The sequence below is a fragment of the Chenopodium album genome, chromosome 5 (genome assembly GCF_948465745.1).
Source record: "Chenopodium album chromosome 5, dcCheAlbu1.1, whole genome shotgun sequence".
Lineage (NCBI taxonomy): Eukaryota > Viridiplantae > Streptophyta > Magnoliopsida > Caryophyllales > Amaranthaceae > Chenopodium > Chenopodium album.
This window is the reverse complement of record NC_137838.1, coordinates 70,396,566-70,418,647: the sequence shown is the minus strand read 5'-3', so window position 1 is coordinate 70,418,647 and position 22,082 is coordinate 70,396,566. Positions and strand designations below refer to the sequence as shown.

General features: G+C 37.1%; 1 long non-coding RNA gene across 1 annotated transcript; it reads left to right on the top strand.

Annotated features, from left to right (window-relative positions):
- The first annotated feature begins 6,507 nt into the window (after positions 1 to 6,507).
- Positions 6,508 to 6,980, top strand: LOC145630960 (uncharacterized). The gene is made up of 3 exons (XR_014112312.1): positions 6,508 to 6,543; positions 6,644 to 6,760; positions 6,844 to 6,980. It is a non-coding gene; the product is annotated as an uncharacterized LOC145630960 (long non-coding RNA).
- Positions 6,981 to 22,082: the final 15,102 nt, after the last annotated feature.

Genomic DNA, 22,082 nt, shown 5'->3' with positions numbered 1-22,082 from the left:
AGAGAGAAGAGAAAAGAAATTAAAACTTTCCGCAACACTAAACTTTCCACACTTTCGCTTCATTCGATTATGATTCGACGTGAAAGGTACTCATCACCGGGTTTGGTTTTGGGGAGACACATTTGGGTGATAACAATTTTAATTAATAGCCGACTCAATCAAGAAGACCATACATTACAATCATACATCAATTCACTTTTAATCTTATTTAGGACAATGGTGATCACATCACAAGTTGACCTTTAATTCCATTAAACTTCCAAAATATTCAAAATTGTTGAACATAGTCAACCCACCTAGCCATTTCGGCTTAATCCACCTTTACTCAACATAAAAACAAGTCATGATTGCGTAATAAATAAATAAATAATAATCTTGTGGAATAATTAATAAATTCATTCCACTTAAACCATTCAATTCCAATCCTTTAATAATCCAAATTTGGTTAACAAACCAATCCAATAAAATATGTTTGTATCAACATTCCATATATATAAACAATTAATCCAATATAACTCAACATGTTTGCATCCATAATTCCATACAAACATAATCAATTCACCAAAACATATCTCATAAACATAAGCACATGAATTAAATCAATGTGTAACCAAACAATTTCCATCCAAGTGTTCCCTAATCATGAAACTAAGTTCTTTCCTTTTGGTACCTAAACATGATACTACTTATAACGAAGTAGACATGTACGTACCTCGTGTAAACAATCCTTTGTGCCACTTTACTAACTAGAAATCACCTTTAATAAACTCCTCTCCTAAACCAAATAATAACATCTCAATCAATACCCAATCAATCAAATTTACAGCAATACTAACTTACTTTCTTCGAAATCCAAATCAAACAACACTTTAAAACCTTCCCTTTAGTTAAAATTAAAGGCTTATATATAGTTCTTTAAATTTTCTTCATAAAAACCTTAAAATACACTCTTATACATGAAATTACAGCAAGTTAAAAGTCTAATAAAAATCTGAAAATTATTTAAAAACCCCTAATAATCTCCCTTTTTAATGGGTGATTAAACCCTCTTTATAAAACATCAAAAGTAGTACTTAAAAACTATTTCCAACACTTAAAAAATCAATAAAAACATATATTTATGCTTAATTAACTTTAAACATAATTAATTTTATTAATCAAACTCAAGGATAATATTTTAAGTATAAAAAAACTTCGTTAAAATAAAAAACTGCCCGAAAATCATATTTAGAGGCTGAATTTGGCCACGAGAAGGTGGTGCTCACTACCAAAGGTAGTGAGTCTTTCTTAAAATGTTGTTTTCACATGAAAAACACTACTTATTTTTATCAAAATCGGATGAGTTCAGAACCTGATCGGGATTAAAACGGGATTGATATTAATGAACGGAAATCTTAAAATTAGAACACGAATTTAAGTGTTTAAAATAATCTGAAATTAAGTTAAAATAATCAGTAGTTATAATCACCAAAATTTCAAAACATCATTACTATAAAAGCCCTAAATCAATTGTTCATAAAAACCCTAAAATCATGATTTTCAATAATTAAAAACCCTAGGTTATAAAATTTACAAAATCAGAAAATTATGACACTTATAAAATCTGAAATTATAAAGTTTAATCATTAAAATACAATTTGATACTAATTAAATTAATTTCAAACAATAAAATCAAAACCCATAAATCAATAATTATAATTACACAAATTAATAAAACTAAGGAGAAAGAAAATAAGACTAACCTTTTTGTATGGGAAATTTTTTGGGGATTCATGGGGTATTTATAGGAGAGAATTTTAGGGTAAATAAGAAGATTGGGCCTCATTAAAATAATGGGTCGATTAAGTAAACAAATGGGTTAGGCTTGTGTGATTGGACATAAATTGTAGAATAAAGGTGCATAAAATAATTTGTTCAAATAAATTTCGACCCAGATTAATAATTTGAAACTTTTGAAATTAAATTATGAAAAATAACAAATAAATATTATAAATAAAATAAATTTTCATTTATAAAATATTTAAAAATACGGGGGATTACAAAGTAAGGGTTATCTGTTGCCTTGAATTTAGGGATGTCAGTGGCATTGAAATTTTGTGGAAGAAGTTCCTTGTCCAGCGAGACCCCTTGTGAACTCATGCCCTGAAACTTATAGTCACTAGATAGCTTGCTCAAACTTTCTTGCATGAGGTTCATTTGTTGTTGCTTCACGAGATCATTGATCTTGAGTGTGAGTAGCCTCAGTGTCTCAATCACGGTAACCAGTTGGTTCCTAAGCTTATTGACTTCTTCTTGAGTTGCCATTATCTTTTTTGCCTTCCTCTTTCGACGAATTGGTTTATCAAAAAGTGAGACTTGAATAAAGAGGTTGTCCTTGATTAATCACCCTTCTCTCCTCGACCAAGTACTGTGGAAAAGGAATTTGGGGATGTCTATTGTTAATTATTTGACTCAAACTTTATTCAACATGCAATGGATGGAGGAAGTGAAGAAAGATTCGAATAGAATGTCAAGAAGATTTAGATGGAGAGATATGAAGAATTAGGAATAGAATGTACCCCCCAACTCAAATGACGGAAAAGACCGACTCATGCATGAACCTAAGACATGGTCATGGTGATACATACTCGAAGTGTGTGCTAAGACTAGTGAGTGTAGGTGACACGTTAAGACTCGTGTCATGACCATGGGACTTAGTGCCTAGACTATGTGACTTAGACTCAATTAATGACTCGACAAAGTGTTATTAACAACGAAAATTAACCAAATTATTTAGCAAACTGGTTAATTAGACACTAGGTGATGACTCGACCAATAATCCGAACTGTCGGCCAAACGACAGGACTGGCGTCACATCGTGTAGCTTGGGGCCAAACGACAGAGCTGTCGCCAGGCACCACACTCCATAGTGTGGCGCTATAGCTCAGATTTTGGCGCCAATGGTGGGGCTTCAATCTGAGACTGTTTTCGGTGTTATTAATCAACTGGGGTATGCCTAAAGTCGTACTAGGTCAATTCTGATTAAAATATTAGACTTTATTTACTCAAATTAATTAATTAATTAATTAATTAGGCAAAGTTCGTAAAGTCATTAATTATTTAATCTCAACACAAGTCAACAAACGGTTAAGAGAAACATAGAATATATGCACAACAAATAATGCACAATTAGTCAAGTAGACACAATATGATGCAATGAGTTCGCAACCTATCCATGGCTCTAGTTCTCTAAAGTTCGGGATATGGTTTAGTCAATAGAAGGTCCATGGTTAATTGTCCGGATGCACCGCGCGGAAGCCTAACCGTGAAGGGTTGGCGCGAGTGGATGGGACACCGCGAGCTTTAGAAAAAACTTGCTTCCATGGTTTGGTGAATTCAACATCTCGAATGTACCATTTATTGCACAGAGCATTCAATCAGGTAGATGGAGCATGAATTCCCAGAGGGTTATATCCATATGTAGAACACATATGGGTTTCAGAAAAGCGAGAAAAAATTCAATCATGAAGTAGGATCGAGCAAACAATACGAAAAACCGGTCAAAATTAGAACGCATATTTCTGGCTCGGTATTGGGGGAAATTGGCGCCAGCAAACTGAGACTTGCGCCACATTTTATCTGTAGCGCCTGGCGCCAATGATGGCGTCTGGCGCTACGGTTAAAATTATGGCGCCAATGCTCTGGCCCCTGGCGCTACTTCCCACATGCCTCAGCAGCTTTCTGTGCTCGATAAAATTTTCCTGTTTTGCGCGGTGTTATTTCGATCCTAGTTGTGAAAGACATTTCTCAAATTTCCTACGTGTAAAATCCTATGTTTTTAACTCATTACGAATGGTATTTCCAATGAGATCTTTTTTACGCAGATGACAATAATGTTAATCAAAATTACGCACATGAAATACTTAGAACGTTTCGAGTCTCATCCACTCATTCTAAATCATTGCCGAAACAAATTCAGGAATTAAAATAGAAATCCTCCCAGTGGAGTCGCCAAAAAACTGTAGGGTAAATTCAAGCGTTAACCCCTAACTTGAACCCCACTGTGATCATACACTAAAGTACGGTGGCGTCCAAAAGGGAAGAAGATAGAGCAAAAGAGTCGCCAACAAGTTTTAGGAACTTGTAAACCGTTCACAGGGTGAAGGTTACACCCCTTAACGATCCAAGAGATCGTCCACTCCACAAGGTCTAGAACCAAATAAGGGTTCGGAGATGAAGGTACAAATCCAACCTAAAAGAGATTGAACCTGCCCTAATAATAGGCCTCTACTTTATTCTGATCGTATTCATGTGCGTTTTTTGACTAACATACAATCAATAGGATTAACCCTAAACATGTTCATCTATGTTGGTTGAATTTAATGCACAAACAAAACTATTATTGGCGATCACTTAAATTATAATCAAATTAATCCTAATAAGATTATTAATTATCTTATTAAGTGTGATTACAAGTATTAAATTCCCTTTAAACATACATAAAAGGTGTGATCAATCAATAACAATAAATAATATCAAGCAACATAATAATAATCATCATGATAATAACAATCATAACTATAATCAAAATAATAATTATAATCATAATCATAATCATATTAATAATAATCAAAATAATTATCATAAATAAAATAATCATCATCAAAATAATAATATTCATGATATTCATAATCATCATAAATTATAACAATTATAATCATAATCATGTTCATGTTAATATTAAAGCATAATAATAGCAAGATCCTAGGCATGATACTAACAAGATTAATAACAAATCCTAGCATGTTACTAAGCAATAAAAATCAAATCTTTAACCCTAACATGATACTAACGATAAATAAATATTGGAAGAAAATAAAAGGCATCATAACAATCATATTTAAAATTAAAATTACCCTAGACATGATACTAGGGATCAAAATAACAATCTAAACATGATTTCTACATCATAACATCAATAAATCAATTAAAAGTACTTACTTTGATGCCTCGTACCTTTTTCTAATAACAAAATACACACGTTAGTAACTTAAAGGAAAATATAAAATCAAACAATTAAATTAAATAATTGAAAGAGAGATTTGGGACCAAACCCTCAGAAATTAAACCTTTCACGTCTAGGGCGAAGGCAACTTCGAATATGGCTAGGTGTTTCTAGATCTTGTGAATGCGGAATTTGGTATGTAAAAGCAAGTTTAGAAAAGAGAGAGAGAGAGATGGTGAATGATTAAAAGAGAATGAGAGAATTGATGATTGCGAATGAAAACTGGTTGTAGGTGAATATCATTGAAAACTTATTGTTGATGAATGAAAACGGAGTTTTTATTACGTTATTTATAGAGAAAATCATCCAAAAAGATAAAATTAACAAAACAGAGCATTGGCACAACTGAAACAGAGCTGGCGCCAGCGCTGGCTGATTGGCGCCATGCGCCAACACTAGCGTCAGGCGCCAATGCCAGCGTCAGGCGCCAGGCCTAGCGCCAGGCGCCAATGCCTGGCGTCAGGCGCTACTCCTGTTTTTGACGCGTTTTCTAAAATTAGATAAATTTTGCCGTACTGGAGGATAAAATCGTATCTTTTCCTCAAAAATGTTCTTTCATTTTAATTAAAACTCTGAAAAGTCAACAAAAGTCAATTTATCAATGCTAATTGAATTAAGAATGAAAAGAACCTTCTAGAAGAATCTAGAAGACTAAAACCATTCCTAATTGCATTAGGAATGATAAATCATATTAGGCCCTCCCCTAGATCATTGGGCCGCATATAAGGCTCAAACCGGGCCCAGTTTAGTAATTTGGCCATAACTTCCTCAATATTCATCGGAATTGGGCTTATAATATATTGTTGGAAAGCTCTTTGCAAGCCCCATCCAACTACACTATTATTGGACCCATATCATGGACCAACCAAACTGGATTTGTTGTTTTCTTAAAAATAAGTTTTCAAAAACAGAGAGAAGAGAAAAGAAATTAAAACTTTCCGCAACACTAAACTTTCCACACTTTCGCTTCATTCGATTATGATTCGACGTGAAAGGTACTCATCACTGGGTTTGGTTTTGGGGAGACACGTTTGGGAGTCTACACTGACGTAATTTATTGTTTCCTAATTTGTTGTTTAATATTTTACTTAATACAGAAGAAATACATAATCTCGGAAAAAGGTAACGATTGTGTTTTGACATCCGTGGGAAGGCTGTGGCCTAGATATAAATGTAGTGTAAAGGCAACAGACTTTACTCCGTACGAAGATGATGGTGATAGGTTGGCAAATCCACCTAATACAATTCTAGAAGCACATTTCAAAGAGTTGCTAGAATTTTGGAATTTGGAACCAGTCCAGGTAGAGTTATGTTGTTTGTTTCCATTTATATTACAATTGTTTATTTCTTTCTCAAATTGAAATGTGTTAAACTATGAACCGTGTGTTATGCATGCATGCAGGAATACAACCAAAAGAAAAGGGAAATAAGTATAGATAAAAAAGATATATAGGCACACCATGGGTCCTATGACTTTAGCGAGGAAACAACATAAATTGGTATATTTTTATACCATTTTTCCTTCTATATCTTTCTCACTAGGATCATGTAAACAATATTCATTCAATTCTTATTTGGATGTGTTTTTTTTTATTCTAGCAACAACTAGATGTTGAAAAAAAGCCACCATCCTTAGCACTCATGTACAAAGAAAGTCGTAAAAGGAAAGCAGACAAGAAATACAAAACATCTTATGAGCCCACCCAAAGTAACATTGTAAGTCCTGTTGTCTGCATATTTTTTTTTAATATGATTATTTGTCTCAAATTAGTTGTTTGATTGTTATATTCCCATTATAGGACAAGATGGAGGAGGTACAAATTCAAAGTGAAATTGATGGAGATGTTGCAGACTATGAAGTAATGAATAAACCAAATAACTTTGGCCATAGAAAAAAGCAACCAGGGATATGTTCACTAAGGGGAAAGAGCAACAATCCAATAATTCTCGATGAGTTCTTAAAGCCCTATAAAGACCAAATTGTGAAAGAAACTATAACAGAATTAATGAAGACACTCAAGAAAATTGGTCCTGAAGTGTTGGATACTTTGACTCGATCATTTGAAAATGTGTCATCCAATCCAGAACTTACAGATCATATGCCCATAGTACACTCTAATGAGCAACAACGAAATGAGGTAAGTTAATGTATAATCTTTTAAATAGCACAAACTCTTATTATTGAATTATTTAATTTTTGGTCTAGTTTTTTGATACATGATGCTTTCACACATAGGATCAAACGGATGAAGATGAAGAATTGGGATAGCAATTGATGATCAACAAGAACTTTCTTTTACTGCTTTTTTGCTACTGCTACCGCTATTTTGCTGCTGTTTTGATCTGTTTTGCTGCTGTTTCGAGCTATTTTGCTGTTGTTTTGCTGCTACTGTTGTCTCTGTTGCTGTTTTGCTGCTGCTTTCAGCTGTTTTGCTGCTGTTTTGAGCTGTTTTGAGCTGTTTCGCTCCTGTTTCGAGCTGTTTTGCTGCTGTTTCGAGCTATTTTGCTGCTATTGCTGTCTCTGTTGCTGTTTTTAGTTGTTTTGCTGCTGTTTTCCTACTATTTCGCGCTGTTTTGCTGCTGTTTTGAGCTGTTTTGCTGCTGCTGCTGTCTCTATTGCTGTTTTGCTGCTGTTTTCAGTTGTTTTGCTGTTGTTTTGCGGTTGAATCTTTCTCATTCGGTTGCCAACTCATGTCTACTACTGCTGGTTGCTGTCAATTCATGTCTGCAATTGCTGGAAACTTCCACTACTGTCTACTTCTAGTTGCTGCTTAAGACTGCTGATGACATTTGCCGTTCTGCTAGCTAGCTGTGTAGCTACTGCTATACGATGTTATTATTAATGTTTTTTTATTGTTATCGTTGTCTTTTTTGAAAATTGGAAGTTTTTTGTTTTTCCTTACTTTTTCCAAGCTAGAGATCGAACTTAATATTCTTTGTGTTTGGATTATTATATTGTTTGGCCAAACATTTAAATTGGTGTTTATGGATTTTTTTTTTTGTGAGAAATATGAAGTTATTTCAATCCAAATTGTTTTCTATTATGTGTTGATTACTTATTCATATAGTTGTTGTACATATAATTTATGTTTTCTTATATTTTTTAAAGAATATAGTAAATATTAATAATAATAATAATAATAATAATAATAATAATAATAATAAATAACAATAATAATAATAATAATAATAATAATAATAATAATAATAATAATAATAATAATAATAATAATAATAATAATAATAAATGTTACCTATTAATCTATAAAATGTTACAATACTTTGTAAAAAGTGATACATAATGTCGAATAAAGTGCTACTATATGTCAAAACATGATTGAAAAATGTTACCTAATAATCAACAAAGTGTTACATTAGTTCGAAAAAGTGATACAGAATGTCGGATAAAGTGATACTATATGATTGAAAAATGTTACTAAAGATAAGTAAGTGTTACATAAAAAATAAATAGTAACACGTTAGAAATGATACTAATAATGTTAAAAGTGATACATAAAAGGGTTTATAATAACACTTTTAAAAGTGTTACCTAATGTTACCCAAAGTGTTACTTAAGACCTTTGGTAACATGGGCGGATGTATTACCCAATAAAGTGTTACCTTTTGTCTATAATAACACTTTTACCACTTTGTGTAACACTTTTAGGGTGTTACTTAAGGTTAATTATGTACTAATGAAACAAATGAAAATAACAAAGGAAAAGAATAACAGCCAAAAAGGGAAAAGATAATTGTAACATTTCACTTGGATAATTTTTTTTTGAAAAGACGCTACATTGAAATTTGAAAACCAAATTTTTAATTTTTTTTTTAAATAAGGACAAAAAAGAAAAAGAAAAAAAAAAAGGATGATATGGCACTCTATATTTCTTTTAAAGATAATAGTATTGATTTGTAGAACTTGTCTTTAATGTAAGACTCTAGATCAAACCCCAACTAGGCTGCTAGTTCATTTTTAGCCCCTTTTGCATTCATCTTTTCACCAAATTTCTTTTCTTGAAATTTGTCTTTTCATTTTTTTTTCTTAATGATCATAAATTATGGTTATAATAGGGAACTATGATAAGAGCATTTAATTACCTATATTATCTTATGTTTAAATATGTCAAAAATTCAAACTCGGCTACAAGAATTTTTTTTTTTAAAATCTATCATTGTTCAAGTACTAGCAAGGTATCATCGGAGGAGGAAGAATTAATATGTGATGTTGGATTTTTTTAGTAAGTATTTTGGATTTTTGAGTTGTAAAACTTTAATTATTTAACTAACTACTCGTTTAAGTATATAATTTTTTTTTTCTAACATTTTGGTCAAACTATACAATGTCCATATGTCCCCTCCATTTTGAAATTTTCTGGCTCCGCCACTGAATACTTCGTGTTATATTAGTGTTCACGATGTGCATTGTCCACTTGTATCAAACTTTATTATTTCATTATTTGTGTTTCTCGGATCATGGCGGATCCACACATCACATGTATATGAATTAATTCATTTTGATAAAAGCATAGAGATCTAACACTTAATTAGCATAATGTGTTACTCCTTTCATTAATATATGAATTTAGGATTGAACATATTTTGATCGTGTTAAGTGAACTCTCTCGCTCTTAATGACAACTTTGAGTAATCGTTTACAGACAAGAAAAAGATGAAAGTCTACGCCTGTCCCAATTGAACTTAGGATAGATGTTCGAGAATGAGCCACGGAGATTGATTCGTAAAACCTGAAACATAATTTAATTTAAGTTTGGCGTTAACAACATTAATTAATTGTGAAATCAAAATCATTTTGAAAATGTTGGATATCGGGAAAACTCCTCAATCTGGAGTGTGTACCATTGATCAAATATATAGAGTTTACAACGCTAGGATAAGGACTCCTAGATACGATAAACATACAAAATATACATTAAATATATCCTATACTTGTGACAAATATTATCCTAAATATAATATCTGTCACACCCCCGCAGTCGTAGCGGGAGGAGGTCGTACGCTAAGACTGGAACAAAATTCCAGAAATAATTCCCGCAGTAGGCCTTTAGTGAAAAATGTCTGCGAACTGATATCTAGTAGGAACATGGAGAACCCGAACTTGTCCCAACGCAACCTTTTCTCGAACAAAATGAATATCCATCTCCACGTGTTTGGTGCGTTGGTGCTGTACGGGGTTGCCTAAGGTAGATAGCACTGACATTATCACAATAAACAATAGTAGCCTGCCGTAGAGGACAATGTAACTCCAGGAGAAGATTACGAAGCCAACACGCCTCAGAGAAAACATTTGCGACGCCTCGATATTCTGCTTCTGCACTCGACTTGGATAAAGTATGTTGACGTTTAGATGACCAGGATACGAGGTTGTCCCCAAGGTAACAACAGTAGCCCGATGTGGAACGTCGGGTGTCGGGACAACCTCCCCAGTCAGCGTCAGTGTAAGTAATCAGTCGATGTGAAACAATAGGATATAAATGTAGACCGTGATCAATGGTACCCTGAACATAACGCAAAATGCGTTTCAATGCCTCATAATGAGGTTCCCGGGGATCATGCATAAAAAGACAAACCTGTTGCACCGCATAGGAAATATCTGGCCTGGTAAAAGTGAGGTACTGAAGAGCACCTGCTAAACTGCGATACAAAGTAGGATCCCGAAAAGGTGGCCCTGCATCTGCACTAAGATTGGACTTAGTGTCAACTGGAGTGGCGGCAGGCTTACAAGAGGCCATCCCTGCACGCTCCAAAATCTCCTGTGCATACTTATCCTGCGAAAGTAGCATATAAGAAGGTTTTCGGGTTACAGCAATACCCAAAAAATAACTCAGAGTCCCCAAATCAAACATGGGAAACTCAGTTTGTAACTGAGAGATGATCCATGTGTGCAACCTGTCAGATGAGGTAGCTAAAAGAATATCATCAACATATAAGAGCAAATATGCCATATCATCACCCTGCCGTAAAGTAAATAGAGAAGTGTCACTTTTAGTAATGACAAAGACCAATTTAATAAGAAAACTGGCGAAGCGTTGGTACCAAGCTCTGGGAGCTTGTTTCAAACCATAAAGATCCTTGTGGAGCCGACAAACATGAGAGGGTGCCCGCCGATCAACAAAACCTGGAGGTTGATGCATGTAAACAGTTTCCTGCAAATCACCATGTAAAAAGGCATTTTTGACATCTAATTGATGAATCGACCACTTTTTAGCCAATGCTAAACTCATAACAGTTCGAATAGTGGTCGGTTTAACTATCGGGCTGAACGTCTCATCACAGTCCACACCAATTTCCTGCGACCTGCCATCACATACAAGACGAGCTTTGTGCCTTTCAAGGTCACCATTAGACTTGTATTTATGTTTAAATAGCCACATACAATTAACAACATTCACCCCCGCAGGTCTAGGCACCAAATCCCATGTCCCTGTTTTAATTAAAGCACCATACTCATCATTCATCGCCGCATTCCAATTTTGGTAATTTGAAGCTTGTTTATATGATTTTGGAAGAGGTGATTTAATGTGAGGGGGTCCCGATTTTTGAACGGTGAGGTTGCAATATTTCGGGTTTGGCTTAAATATGCCCCGCTGACTGCGGGTTATAGGAGGGGACGGAGGTGGTGGCCGAGTAGGTTGTAGGGGAGGAATGCCACGCATAGGTGGTGGGGAATAGGTAGGTGGCGAGGATGGGCTGGTTGTGTTTGGAGATAACGGGGAGCTGAGGTGGGGTGGACTGAGCTGGCCCAAAAGTGGGGAAGGGGGGCTCACTAATTGGGCCGCTAAGGATCCAGCGCGCGCTGGCCCGGCAGGCAAGGGAAAGGGGTGAGCTAACGGGTTTGGGCCAGGGGAGGGAGATGGGGAAGTTGGGCCAGGTGAGGGCTGACGAGGTTGGGCCAAAGGAGTGAGAGGGTTGGGTTGATGAGGAGCTGGGACTGCTGGTTGTAGTTTATTTCGGAGGTAGGGATGAGAAAGAAGAGGGGATTGGTCATCATACCCAAGGAACTTATAATCCTGTAATTTGAAAGGAGCTAAATTTTTATATGGAAAGGTAGACTCGTCGAACACCACATGACGGGAAATAATAATTTTATTAGTGTAGACACCCATTTTTGTCTCCCCAAAACCAAACCCGGTGATGAGTACCTTTCATGTCGAATCATAATCGAATGAAACGAAAGTGTGGAAAGGTCTAGTGCTGCGGAAAGTTTTATTTCTTTTCTCTTCTCCTTGTTTTGGAAAACTTTATTTTAAGAAAACAGCCAATCCAGTTTGGTTGGTCCATGATATGGGTCCAATAGTGGTGTAGTTGGATGGGGCTTGCAAAGACCTTTCCAACGATATATTATAAGCCCAATTCCGATGAATATTGAGGAAGTTATGGCCAATTTACTAAACTGGGCCCGGTTTGAGCTTTATGTACGGCCCAATGATCTAGGGGAGGGCCTAATATGATTTATCATTCCTAATGCAATTAGGAATGGTTTTGGTCTTCTAGAGTCTTCTAGAAGGTTCTTTTCATTCCTAATTCAATTAGCATTGATAAGTTGACTTTGTTGACTTTTTAGAGTTTTAATCAAGATCAAATAGCATTTTTCGAAGGAATTATATTATTTTATCTTCCAGTACGGGAAATTTATCGGATTTTCGAAAACACGTTAAGATAAAGACTGGCGTCCAACCCCAGGCCTTGGCGCCTGGAACCAGGCTTGGCGCCAGGCGCTAGCCACTAGTGCCTTGCGCCAACTAGCCAGGGTCGGCGCCAATCCTGTTTTGCGATCTTCAGACTCTGTTTTGTTAAATTATCTTTTTTGGCTGATTTTCTCTATAAATATCGTATCAAAAACTCCGTTTTGATGGATCTACAATTTATTCATCATCTACATCTATCATTCATCAATTCTCTCATTCTCAAGTATCCTTTAGCATTCAATTCTTTCTTGCTTTTTACATACAAAATTCCGCATTCATTAGATCTAGAAACACCTAGCCATATTCGAAGTTGCCTTCGCCCTAGACGTGAAAGGTTTTAATTTCTGAGGGTTTGGTCCCAAAAATCTCTTTCAATTATTTAATTTAATTGTTTTGATTATTATTTTCCTTGAAGTTACTAACGTGTGTATTTTGTTATTAGAAAGAGGTACGAGGCCTCCAAGTAAGTACTTTAATTGATTTAATTAATATTATGATGTAGAAACCATGTTTAAATTGTTATGATATTCCTAGTATCATGTCTAGGGTATTTTTAATATTAAATATGATTGTTATGATGCTTCCTATGTTCTTCCTAATATTTATGATTGTTAGTATCATGTTAGGGCTAAAGATTTGATTTTTAATGCTTAGTGACATGCTAGGGTTTGTTATTAATTTGGTTAGTATCATGCCTAGGATCTTACTTTTATTATGCTTTAACATGAATTTGTTATTATTATGATTATTATGATTATTTTAATTATAATTATTATTGATTATTATCATTGTTGCTTGATTTATATTGTTATTGTTTGATCACCTTTTATACATGTTAAAGGGAATTTGTACTTGCAATCACGCTTAATAAGATAATGAATAATCTTGTTAGGGTTAATTGTGATTATAATTCAAGTGATCGCCAATAATAGTTTATTTGTGCATTAAATTCAACCAACATAGATTAAACAGGTTTAGGGTATACCTATTGATTGCATGTTAGTCAGAAAGCGCACATGAATACGAGCAGAATAAAGTAGAGGCCTATTATTAGGGCAGGTTCAATCTCTTTTAGGTTGAATTTGTACCTTCATCCCCGAACCCTTATTTGGTTCATGACCTTATGGAGTTGACGATCTCTTGGATCGTTAAGGGGTGTAACCTTCACCTCGTGATGGTTTACAAGTTCCTTAAAAACTTGTTGGCGACTCTTTTGCTCTATCTTCTTCCCTTTTGGACGCCACCGTACTTTAGTGTATGATCATAGTGGGGTTCAAGCTAGTGGGATTTTTAAAAGCTTGAAATTATTCCCTACAGTTTTTGGCGACTCCGCTGGGGAGGATTTCTATTTTAATTCCTGAATTTGTTTCGGCAATGATTTAGAATGAGTGGATGAGACTCAAAAAGTTCTAAGTATTTCATGTGCGTAATTTTGATTAACATTATTTTCATATGCATAAAAAGGTTCTCATTGGAAAGACCATCCGTAATGAGTCAAAAATATAGGATTTTACACGTAGGAAATTTGGGAAATGTCTTTCACAACTAGGACTGAAATAACACCGCGCGAGACTGGAAGATCTTATTGAGCACAGAAAGCTGCTGAGGCATGTGGGAAGTAGCGTCAGGGGCCAGAGCTTGGCGCCACACTTTTAGCCGTAGTGCCAGACGCCAGTATTGGCGCCAGGCGCTACAGTTAAAAGTAGGCGCCAGTCTCTGTTCGCTGGCGCCAATTTCCCCCAATACCGAGCCAGAAATATGCGTTCTAATTTCGATCGGTTTTTCGTATTGTTTGCTCGATCCTACTTCCTGATTGAATTTTTTCTCACTTTTCTGAAACCCATATGTGTTCTACATATGGACATAACCCTCTGGGAATTCATGCTCCATCTACCCGATTGAAATCGTCTGGCGCCAACCACCATAATGCGACGCCAGTCCTGTCGCTTGGCCGACAGTTCGGATTATTTGTCGAGTCATCACCTAATGTCTAATTAATCAGTTGTCTGTTTAATTCGGTTAATTTTGCTGACAATAATGCTTAATTGAATCAATGTTCGAGTTTAGGCACTAAGTCCCATGGTCTTACACAAGAGTCCAAACATGTCACTTACACTCAATGCACACACCAATACACATGTTTTGACCATGATTAAGAGAGTCTTGTGTGCGCGCTTTTTTCGTCATTTTTTTAAGGGGGGTAAGTCGGATATTAATCCTCCAATAAATAACAATACTTAGTTCCCTAAAAATATGTACATTTTTTATTTATTTATTTATTTATTTTTTTTAAAAAAAAAAACCATAAAGTCAAGTTGATTCGAGTCAAGTAATTAAAACGCAAATTGGCTTAATTTACAGCGCGTGGTCAAGAAAGGAAGGACGATTAATCAAAGATAACCTCTTCGTACAAGTCCAACTTTTTGACAAACCTATAGCCCGCAAGAGGAAAGCAAGAGTTATAATGGAAACTCAAGAAGAATTCAATGATCTCAAGAACCAACTGGCTACTGTAACTGAGACACTGAAGCTTCTTGCACTTAAGATCGATGATCCCGTGAAACAACAACAAATGGACCTCATGCAAGAGAGCCTGAGCAAGTTGTCCAGTGACTACAAGTTTCAAGAACTCACATCCCAAGGGGTCTCGGTGGATAAAGATCTTCTTCCGCAAAAGTTCAGCGCCAACGACATCCCAAAATTTAGGGCAATTGACAACCCTTACTTCCATTTAAGAGCATTTGAAACAATAATGAGTATCAAGGGTATCGATAAGAAAGTCTTCCCTTCCCTGTTCTCACTATCTCTCGAGACCGTTTGCCAACAATGGTTCTTTTCTCTCGAAAAAGAAAAGACCTCTACCTGGGAATCCATAGCAAACGCTTTCGTTGATAGGTACAAATGCAACATTCAAGTCTAAACTGACCATAGAGAACTTGAAATCCTCAAACAGAAAGAGAATGAAGGCTTCACTGCTTTCTTTAACAAATGGAGAGAAACCTCAGCTAAAATGATCGAGGTACCAAGTGAAAAGGAGTCCGTAAGACTGTTCATTAAAAATCTTCAAGAGAAATATTCCAAACATCTTAAATATCAAAATAACCTTCATACCTTTAAGGCTGTTTATGATATTGGGATCAATATTGAAGATGACTTGGTTAAATCTAAAGCTGCCAACAATAATTCCAACAGTGGCTGGAAAGGAAAGAAGAACGACAATCCTTCTTCTTCCAAAACTGCCCACTCAAATAATGTTAGCACCTTTAATCTAGGAGAAGTCCTCGCCATGAACAACCAAGGACAAAAGAAACCATTTAGGAGGAACTTCACTCCTATTGGCATGAGTTATGACACCGCATTTGATCGATTAAATGCAAAAGGTCTTATAACTACCATTGGACCATTCGGGGATCCACCAGTTGAGAAGAGGTCGCCTAACTGGAACCCCAACGCACATTGCAAATATCACCAAGGTAGGGGTCATTCTACAGAAAGCTGTTGGAAGCTTAAGGAAGCTATTCAAGACCTAATTGACAGTAACAAGCTGTCGTTGCCCCCTGCCAGTAAGAAGCCAAGTATTGACAATGCACCTCTAGCTCATACTTTGGCTATCTCCGATGAAGAAAGCGAAGTTGACCCCTCATCTCTCATTAAGCCTGTCAAAGCAACCAATGTCGAAGAAGGAGAAGAAGAGATCTTTTTCGATGTCAGAGATAACCTTCCAGAACCAGCAAACAAGGAAGACATACAATTGCTCACACTGTTTATGAGGGAGACATCGCAACTATTACGTGAAACTCTCAAAGTTGTGAACGAACTTCACAAGAAATATGATGAACTTCCATGTCCAAAGGATAAACCTAAAAGAGAATTCACACCCATAGGAATGACCTACGATGCTACTTTTGATCTCCTCTATGATCAAGGACTAATTAAACCTCTTGGTCCAACAGAGGATCCAACACCAGAAAAGCGATCTCCAAGATGGGATCCCAAATCCTACTGCAAGTACCATCAAGGAAACGGTCATACCACAAATGAATGCTACAGGTTTCAAAACCTCATTCAAGATCTTGTGGAAGCTAATAAGATCTCTTTACCTCTAGCTAGCAAGGGAACGACTTATGAGGCAAAGTACTTTCCCTTACAAGTCACCAAAAAACCTAAGAAGAGCAATAGAGTTTACACTCCAATTGGGATCCCATATGCACAAATGTTCGAAATGCTCTCCGAGAGTGGCAAGGTCAAACCTCTTGAACCGAGACCATTTGAATCATTAAAAAGGACAGATAGATATTACTGTCAGTACCATCAGTCAGGGGGGCACACCATAGAAAACTGTTTCAATTTCAAGGATTTGGTGCATAAAATGATTGATGAAAAGGAATTAATCCAAGTTCAACAAGAAGAGGACATAACTGTTAATGGAGTATGGGACAGTGATGAAGAAGATGTCTACTTAAAGGACATAGTAGGACCTTCACCTTCTGTATCATACACCACAGACGACATTTGGGCTGAAGAAGATTCATCAATAGACGTCCTCACAAGATCCGGGCGAATGCAACCTCCCGTTTCAACACAACCTATGCCTACTGTACAACAAGTTCCCATACCTATCATCGAAGACAACGACATCGTTAAACAGTTTAAGAAGACAGAAGTTGAGATGAATGTATGGAAGCTCCTGGCAACATCTCGAGAACATAGGTTGGCTGTAATGAATGCCTTGGATAAAATCGGGATAGATTCTGACACCACTCCTGAGGGACTAGCTAACTTCCTCACAAGTGACCTCCCTAGTCCGATTAATATAATCACCTTCTCTGATAAAGATTTACCCCCAGAAGGTGACAAACACTACAAGGCGTTAAACCTCACGGTAGTCTGCAAAAGGATGAATGTTCCCATGACCCTTGTAGACAATGGATCAGCTATCAATGTCTGTCCACTTAGGACTGTGAGGATGCTCGGCATAAGGGATGAGGATTTAACTCCGTCCACACAAGGAATAAGAGCTTATGATAATAGTCGTCGTCAAGCTCTTGGAGAAATAACCCTAAATGTGACGGCAGGAGCAATAGAACATGCTACTACTTTTCAAGTGGTAGACATCAAAGCCTCATTCAATCTGTTGTTAGGACGCCCTTGGCTCCATGATCTAAAGGTCGTCCCTTCATCTCTCCACCAACAAGTGAAAGCCATAGTTGGAGGAATTCCAATCACTATTGACGCTTCGCCGATGAGAATCAAATCCATAGAAAATCCAATCATCAATGTGGAGCACGACGAAGATGACGAAGACCTATGGGGCTTTAACGAAGAAGTCTCCTTAATCCAAGAGGATGAAAGGACATCTCTTTGCCACGACCCCCATTCCAACATGATTATCAACACCATGCTAAAGAAACAAGGACACTTCCCTGGGATGACCTTAGGAAAGAAGAAGGGGATAGCAAAATCGGTGGAGTCACCTGGCCTCCCTAAACTAGATACTTTCGGACTTGGTTTCGAACCGACTCGGAAAGATATCAAGCGAGCTCAGGACAAGTTGAAAGCACGTAGGGACGCTCGCCTTCAAAAGAAAGCAATTCCAATGGATCAGTACCCTCTTACGCTTAATGGTCAGTTTATAAATGAAGGAGAGGACTATCCATGCTATGAATTTCCCGAGCCATTTGTTGTAAATGGCATACGACAACCGGGATTCGAGATTTTCTTGGATTTCTACTTCACTAACGAAATCCCAACTCCCGTCCGTAAGGAGAAAGCACCCCCATGCTTTGACTTTAACGTCATGGGATTACTGTTTGGGCGAGAAAAGAATGAGCCAGCTTATGAGGAAGATAACTCCTCACTCATTCAAACGGTCCTACAAAGCGAAAACTTCGACCCCTCGAAGCTAATTACTCCAGCCGAAGGATCATTGCAAGGGTGGCGCAAGACTATCAAGGTGACTACTCCAAGTGGAAGGAAGATATCAATCACAACAGGGAAAGGGCCGATGTTCGAAGAATCGTCGGAGTCAGAGTCCGAGTCAGAGTCTTTCCCTTTAGAATCTTCTAAGTCTTTAGCAATAATACCTCCCCTTCCTATTTCTTCTCCTAGGATAGTTAGTGATCCAGTCCCTGAGGACATATCACTCTTTGATGTAATAATCTCAGAGTATAATAATACTTCTCGTTCTCCTTACTTCTCGTGCTCTTCCCTAACCCAAGATAACGAGCATTGCTTAGCTAACGATGAAAAAGATAAATAAATTATTAAAGCAATGGAAACTCTTGAAAAGAAAACACCAGTAATTGAAGAGACTGAAACAGTCGACATCTCGAATGATTCGACTCATAAAAGAGAAGTTAAAATCGGACTAACATTGAATAAACAAGAAAGAACCGATTTAATTAACTTACTTAAAGAATTTATCGATGTATTCGCTTGGTCGTATGAAGATATGCCAGGCATTAACAGAGAAATAGCTCAACACACTATACCATTAATCCCAGGAATGAAACCTGTAAAACAAAAGTTGCGTCGAATGAAACCCGACGTAGCACTTAAAATAAAAGAAGAAGTTCAAAAACAAATAACTGCAGGTTTCATCAAGGTATCCAAATACCCCGAATGGGTCGCCAACGTCGTCCCAGTTCCAAAGAAAGACGGAAGGGTAAGGATGTGTGTCGACTATCGAGATCTAAATAAGGCAAGTCCAAAGGACGACTTCCCTTTGCCACACATCGATATTCTAGTAGACAACATGGCAAATCACGCGCTTCTCTCATTCATGGACGGATATGCAGGGTACAATCAGATTCTCATGACAGAAGAAGACATGGAGAAAACGACCTTTATCACACCGTGGGGCACTTACTGTTACACGGTAATGCCATTTGGGTTGAAAAACGCAGGTGCTACTTACCAACGTGCATCAACTGCCTTACTCCATGACATGATGCACAAAGAAGTTGAAGTATATGTTGACGACATGATTGTGAAATCAAAGGACCGTCCAGGCCATCAAGTAGCCTTAAGGAAATTCTTCGAAAGGCTAAGAAAATATAACATGAGGTTGAATCCATCAAAATGTGCTTTTGGAGTCACCTCAGGCAAACTCTTGGGATATGTCATAAGCTCTAGAGGAATAGAGGTAGATCCAACCAAGATTAAAGCAATCATGTCGATGCCACCGCCCAAGACCGAGAAACAGATTCGAGGATTTATTGGCCGGTTGCAATACATAAGTAGGTTCATATCAAAACTGACAACGATATGTGAACCAATCTTCAAAAAGCTCAAAAAGAATGTACCAGTAATATGGGATGATGAGTGCCAAAAAGCCTTTGACAGGATCAAAGCCTATCTCGCAAATCCTCCCGTATTAGCGCCATCACTTCCTGGAATACCTCTTAGGTTATACTTGACGGTTACCAAAGAGACAATGGGAGCCATGCTAGCACAAGAGGTAGAAAGCAAAGAGAATGCAATCTATTATCTAAGTAAGAAGATGCTCGAATACGAAACACGCTATACATCGCTCGAGAAATTGTGCCTCGCTTTGATGTGGGCCACAACTAAGTTGAGACATTACATGTTGGTGCATACCGTTTTCGTAGTATCCCGATTGGATCCACTCAAATATTTGTTCGAGAAATCAACACTCAATGGACGTATTTCAAGATGGATAGTCAACTTAGCCCAGTTTGATGTGCGGTTTATGCCACAAAAAGCTATTAAAGGATCTGTGGTGTCAGACTTTCTGGCAGACTTTCCGATAGACGACTCGACACCAATACAGGACAATGAATTTCCAGATGAAGATTTGATGGTCACCGAAGATGATACTTGGACCTTGTATTTCGACGGAGCCTCAAACCAAAAGGGATGTGGCGTCGGAGTGCTACTAGTATCACCTAAAGAAGAACACGTCCCAATCTCAATAAAGCTTGATTTCAACGTTACCAACAACGCTGCTGAATATGAAGCATGCGTGGTAGGCCTTGAAACAACCCTGGCATTGGGAGTAAAGAAGCTAAGGATATTCGGAGATTCTTCTTTGATTATCAATCAGATATCTAAAAGGTGGAAAGTAAGGAGCGAAAGCCTAGCCCCTTACCAAACTTATCTGGAAACTCTTACCGATCAGTTAGAGAAGGTAGAATACACATATCTACCTAGAGAAGAAAACCAATTTGCTGATGCCTTGGCAAGATTAGCCTCAATGGTTAGGATTCCCACGGAAATCGAGCAAATGCCTCTAACTATCGAAAAAAGGCACAAACCAGCATATATACAGGCTATAGAAGATGACAACTCAGTTCAAGACGAAGAAGAAGAACAAGAAGAAGAAGAACCATGGTACACAGACATTCTCAACTATGTCACCAATGGAGAATACCCTCCTCATGCTGACAAAAGAGCAAAGCGAGCATTGAGACTTTTGGCTTCTCAATATGTACTCATAGATAACGAGCTACATAAAAGGGTACCTAAAGGTCGAGCTCTCCTATGCGTAGGAAAGGTGGATGCACAAAGAATAATGAGAATAGTTCACGAAGGAATCTGTGGAACTCATGTAAATGGCAAAATGTTAGTCCAGAAAATAATGCGAGAAGGGTATTATTGGACTACAATGAATAAGGACTGCCATCAATACGTGAAAAGATGCCCTAAGTGTCAAATTTATGCCAATTTACAACATGTTCCTCCATCTTTGCTCTACACCTACACATCACCATGGCCATTCTCTACATGGGGAATTGACATAATTGGCAAAATCACTCCCCCAGGGACAGGAGGCCACGAATTTATTCTAGTAGCAATTGATTACTTTACAAAGTGGGTCGAAGCGCAATCATACGCTAAACTCACTGCAAAACATGTAGCACTCTTTATAGAGAGAAATATCATTTGTCGATATGGAGTCCAACATGAAATGATAAGTGACAATGGAACTCACTTTCAAGCCGAATGTGAAGAATTGCTACATAAATATGGTATCCAACACCATCATTCGTCCCCTTATAGACCTCAAGCAAACGGAGCAGTTGAGGCAGCTAATAAGAATTTAAAGACTATCATCGAGAAAATGACAGAAAATTATAAGGATTGGCCTGACAAGCTCCACTTCGCACTGTGGGGTTATCGCACGTCAATCGTACATCAACGAGAAATACACCATTTTCTTTGGTATACGGAATGGATGTCGTACAACCTGTCGAACTAGAAATACCATCTCTACGCATTTCGCTAGAGAGTAAACTTGATGAAGTTTAATGGACTAGGGCACGATATGAAGAATTGATCCTACTCGACGAAAAACGATTAGAAGCTCT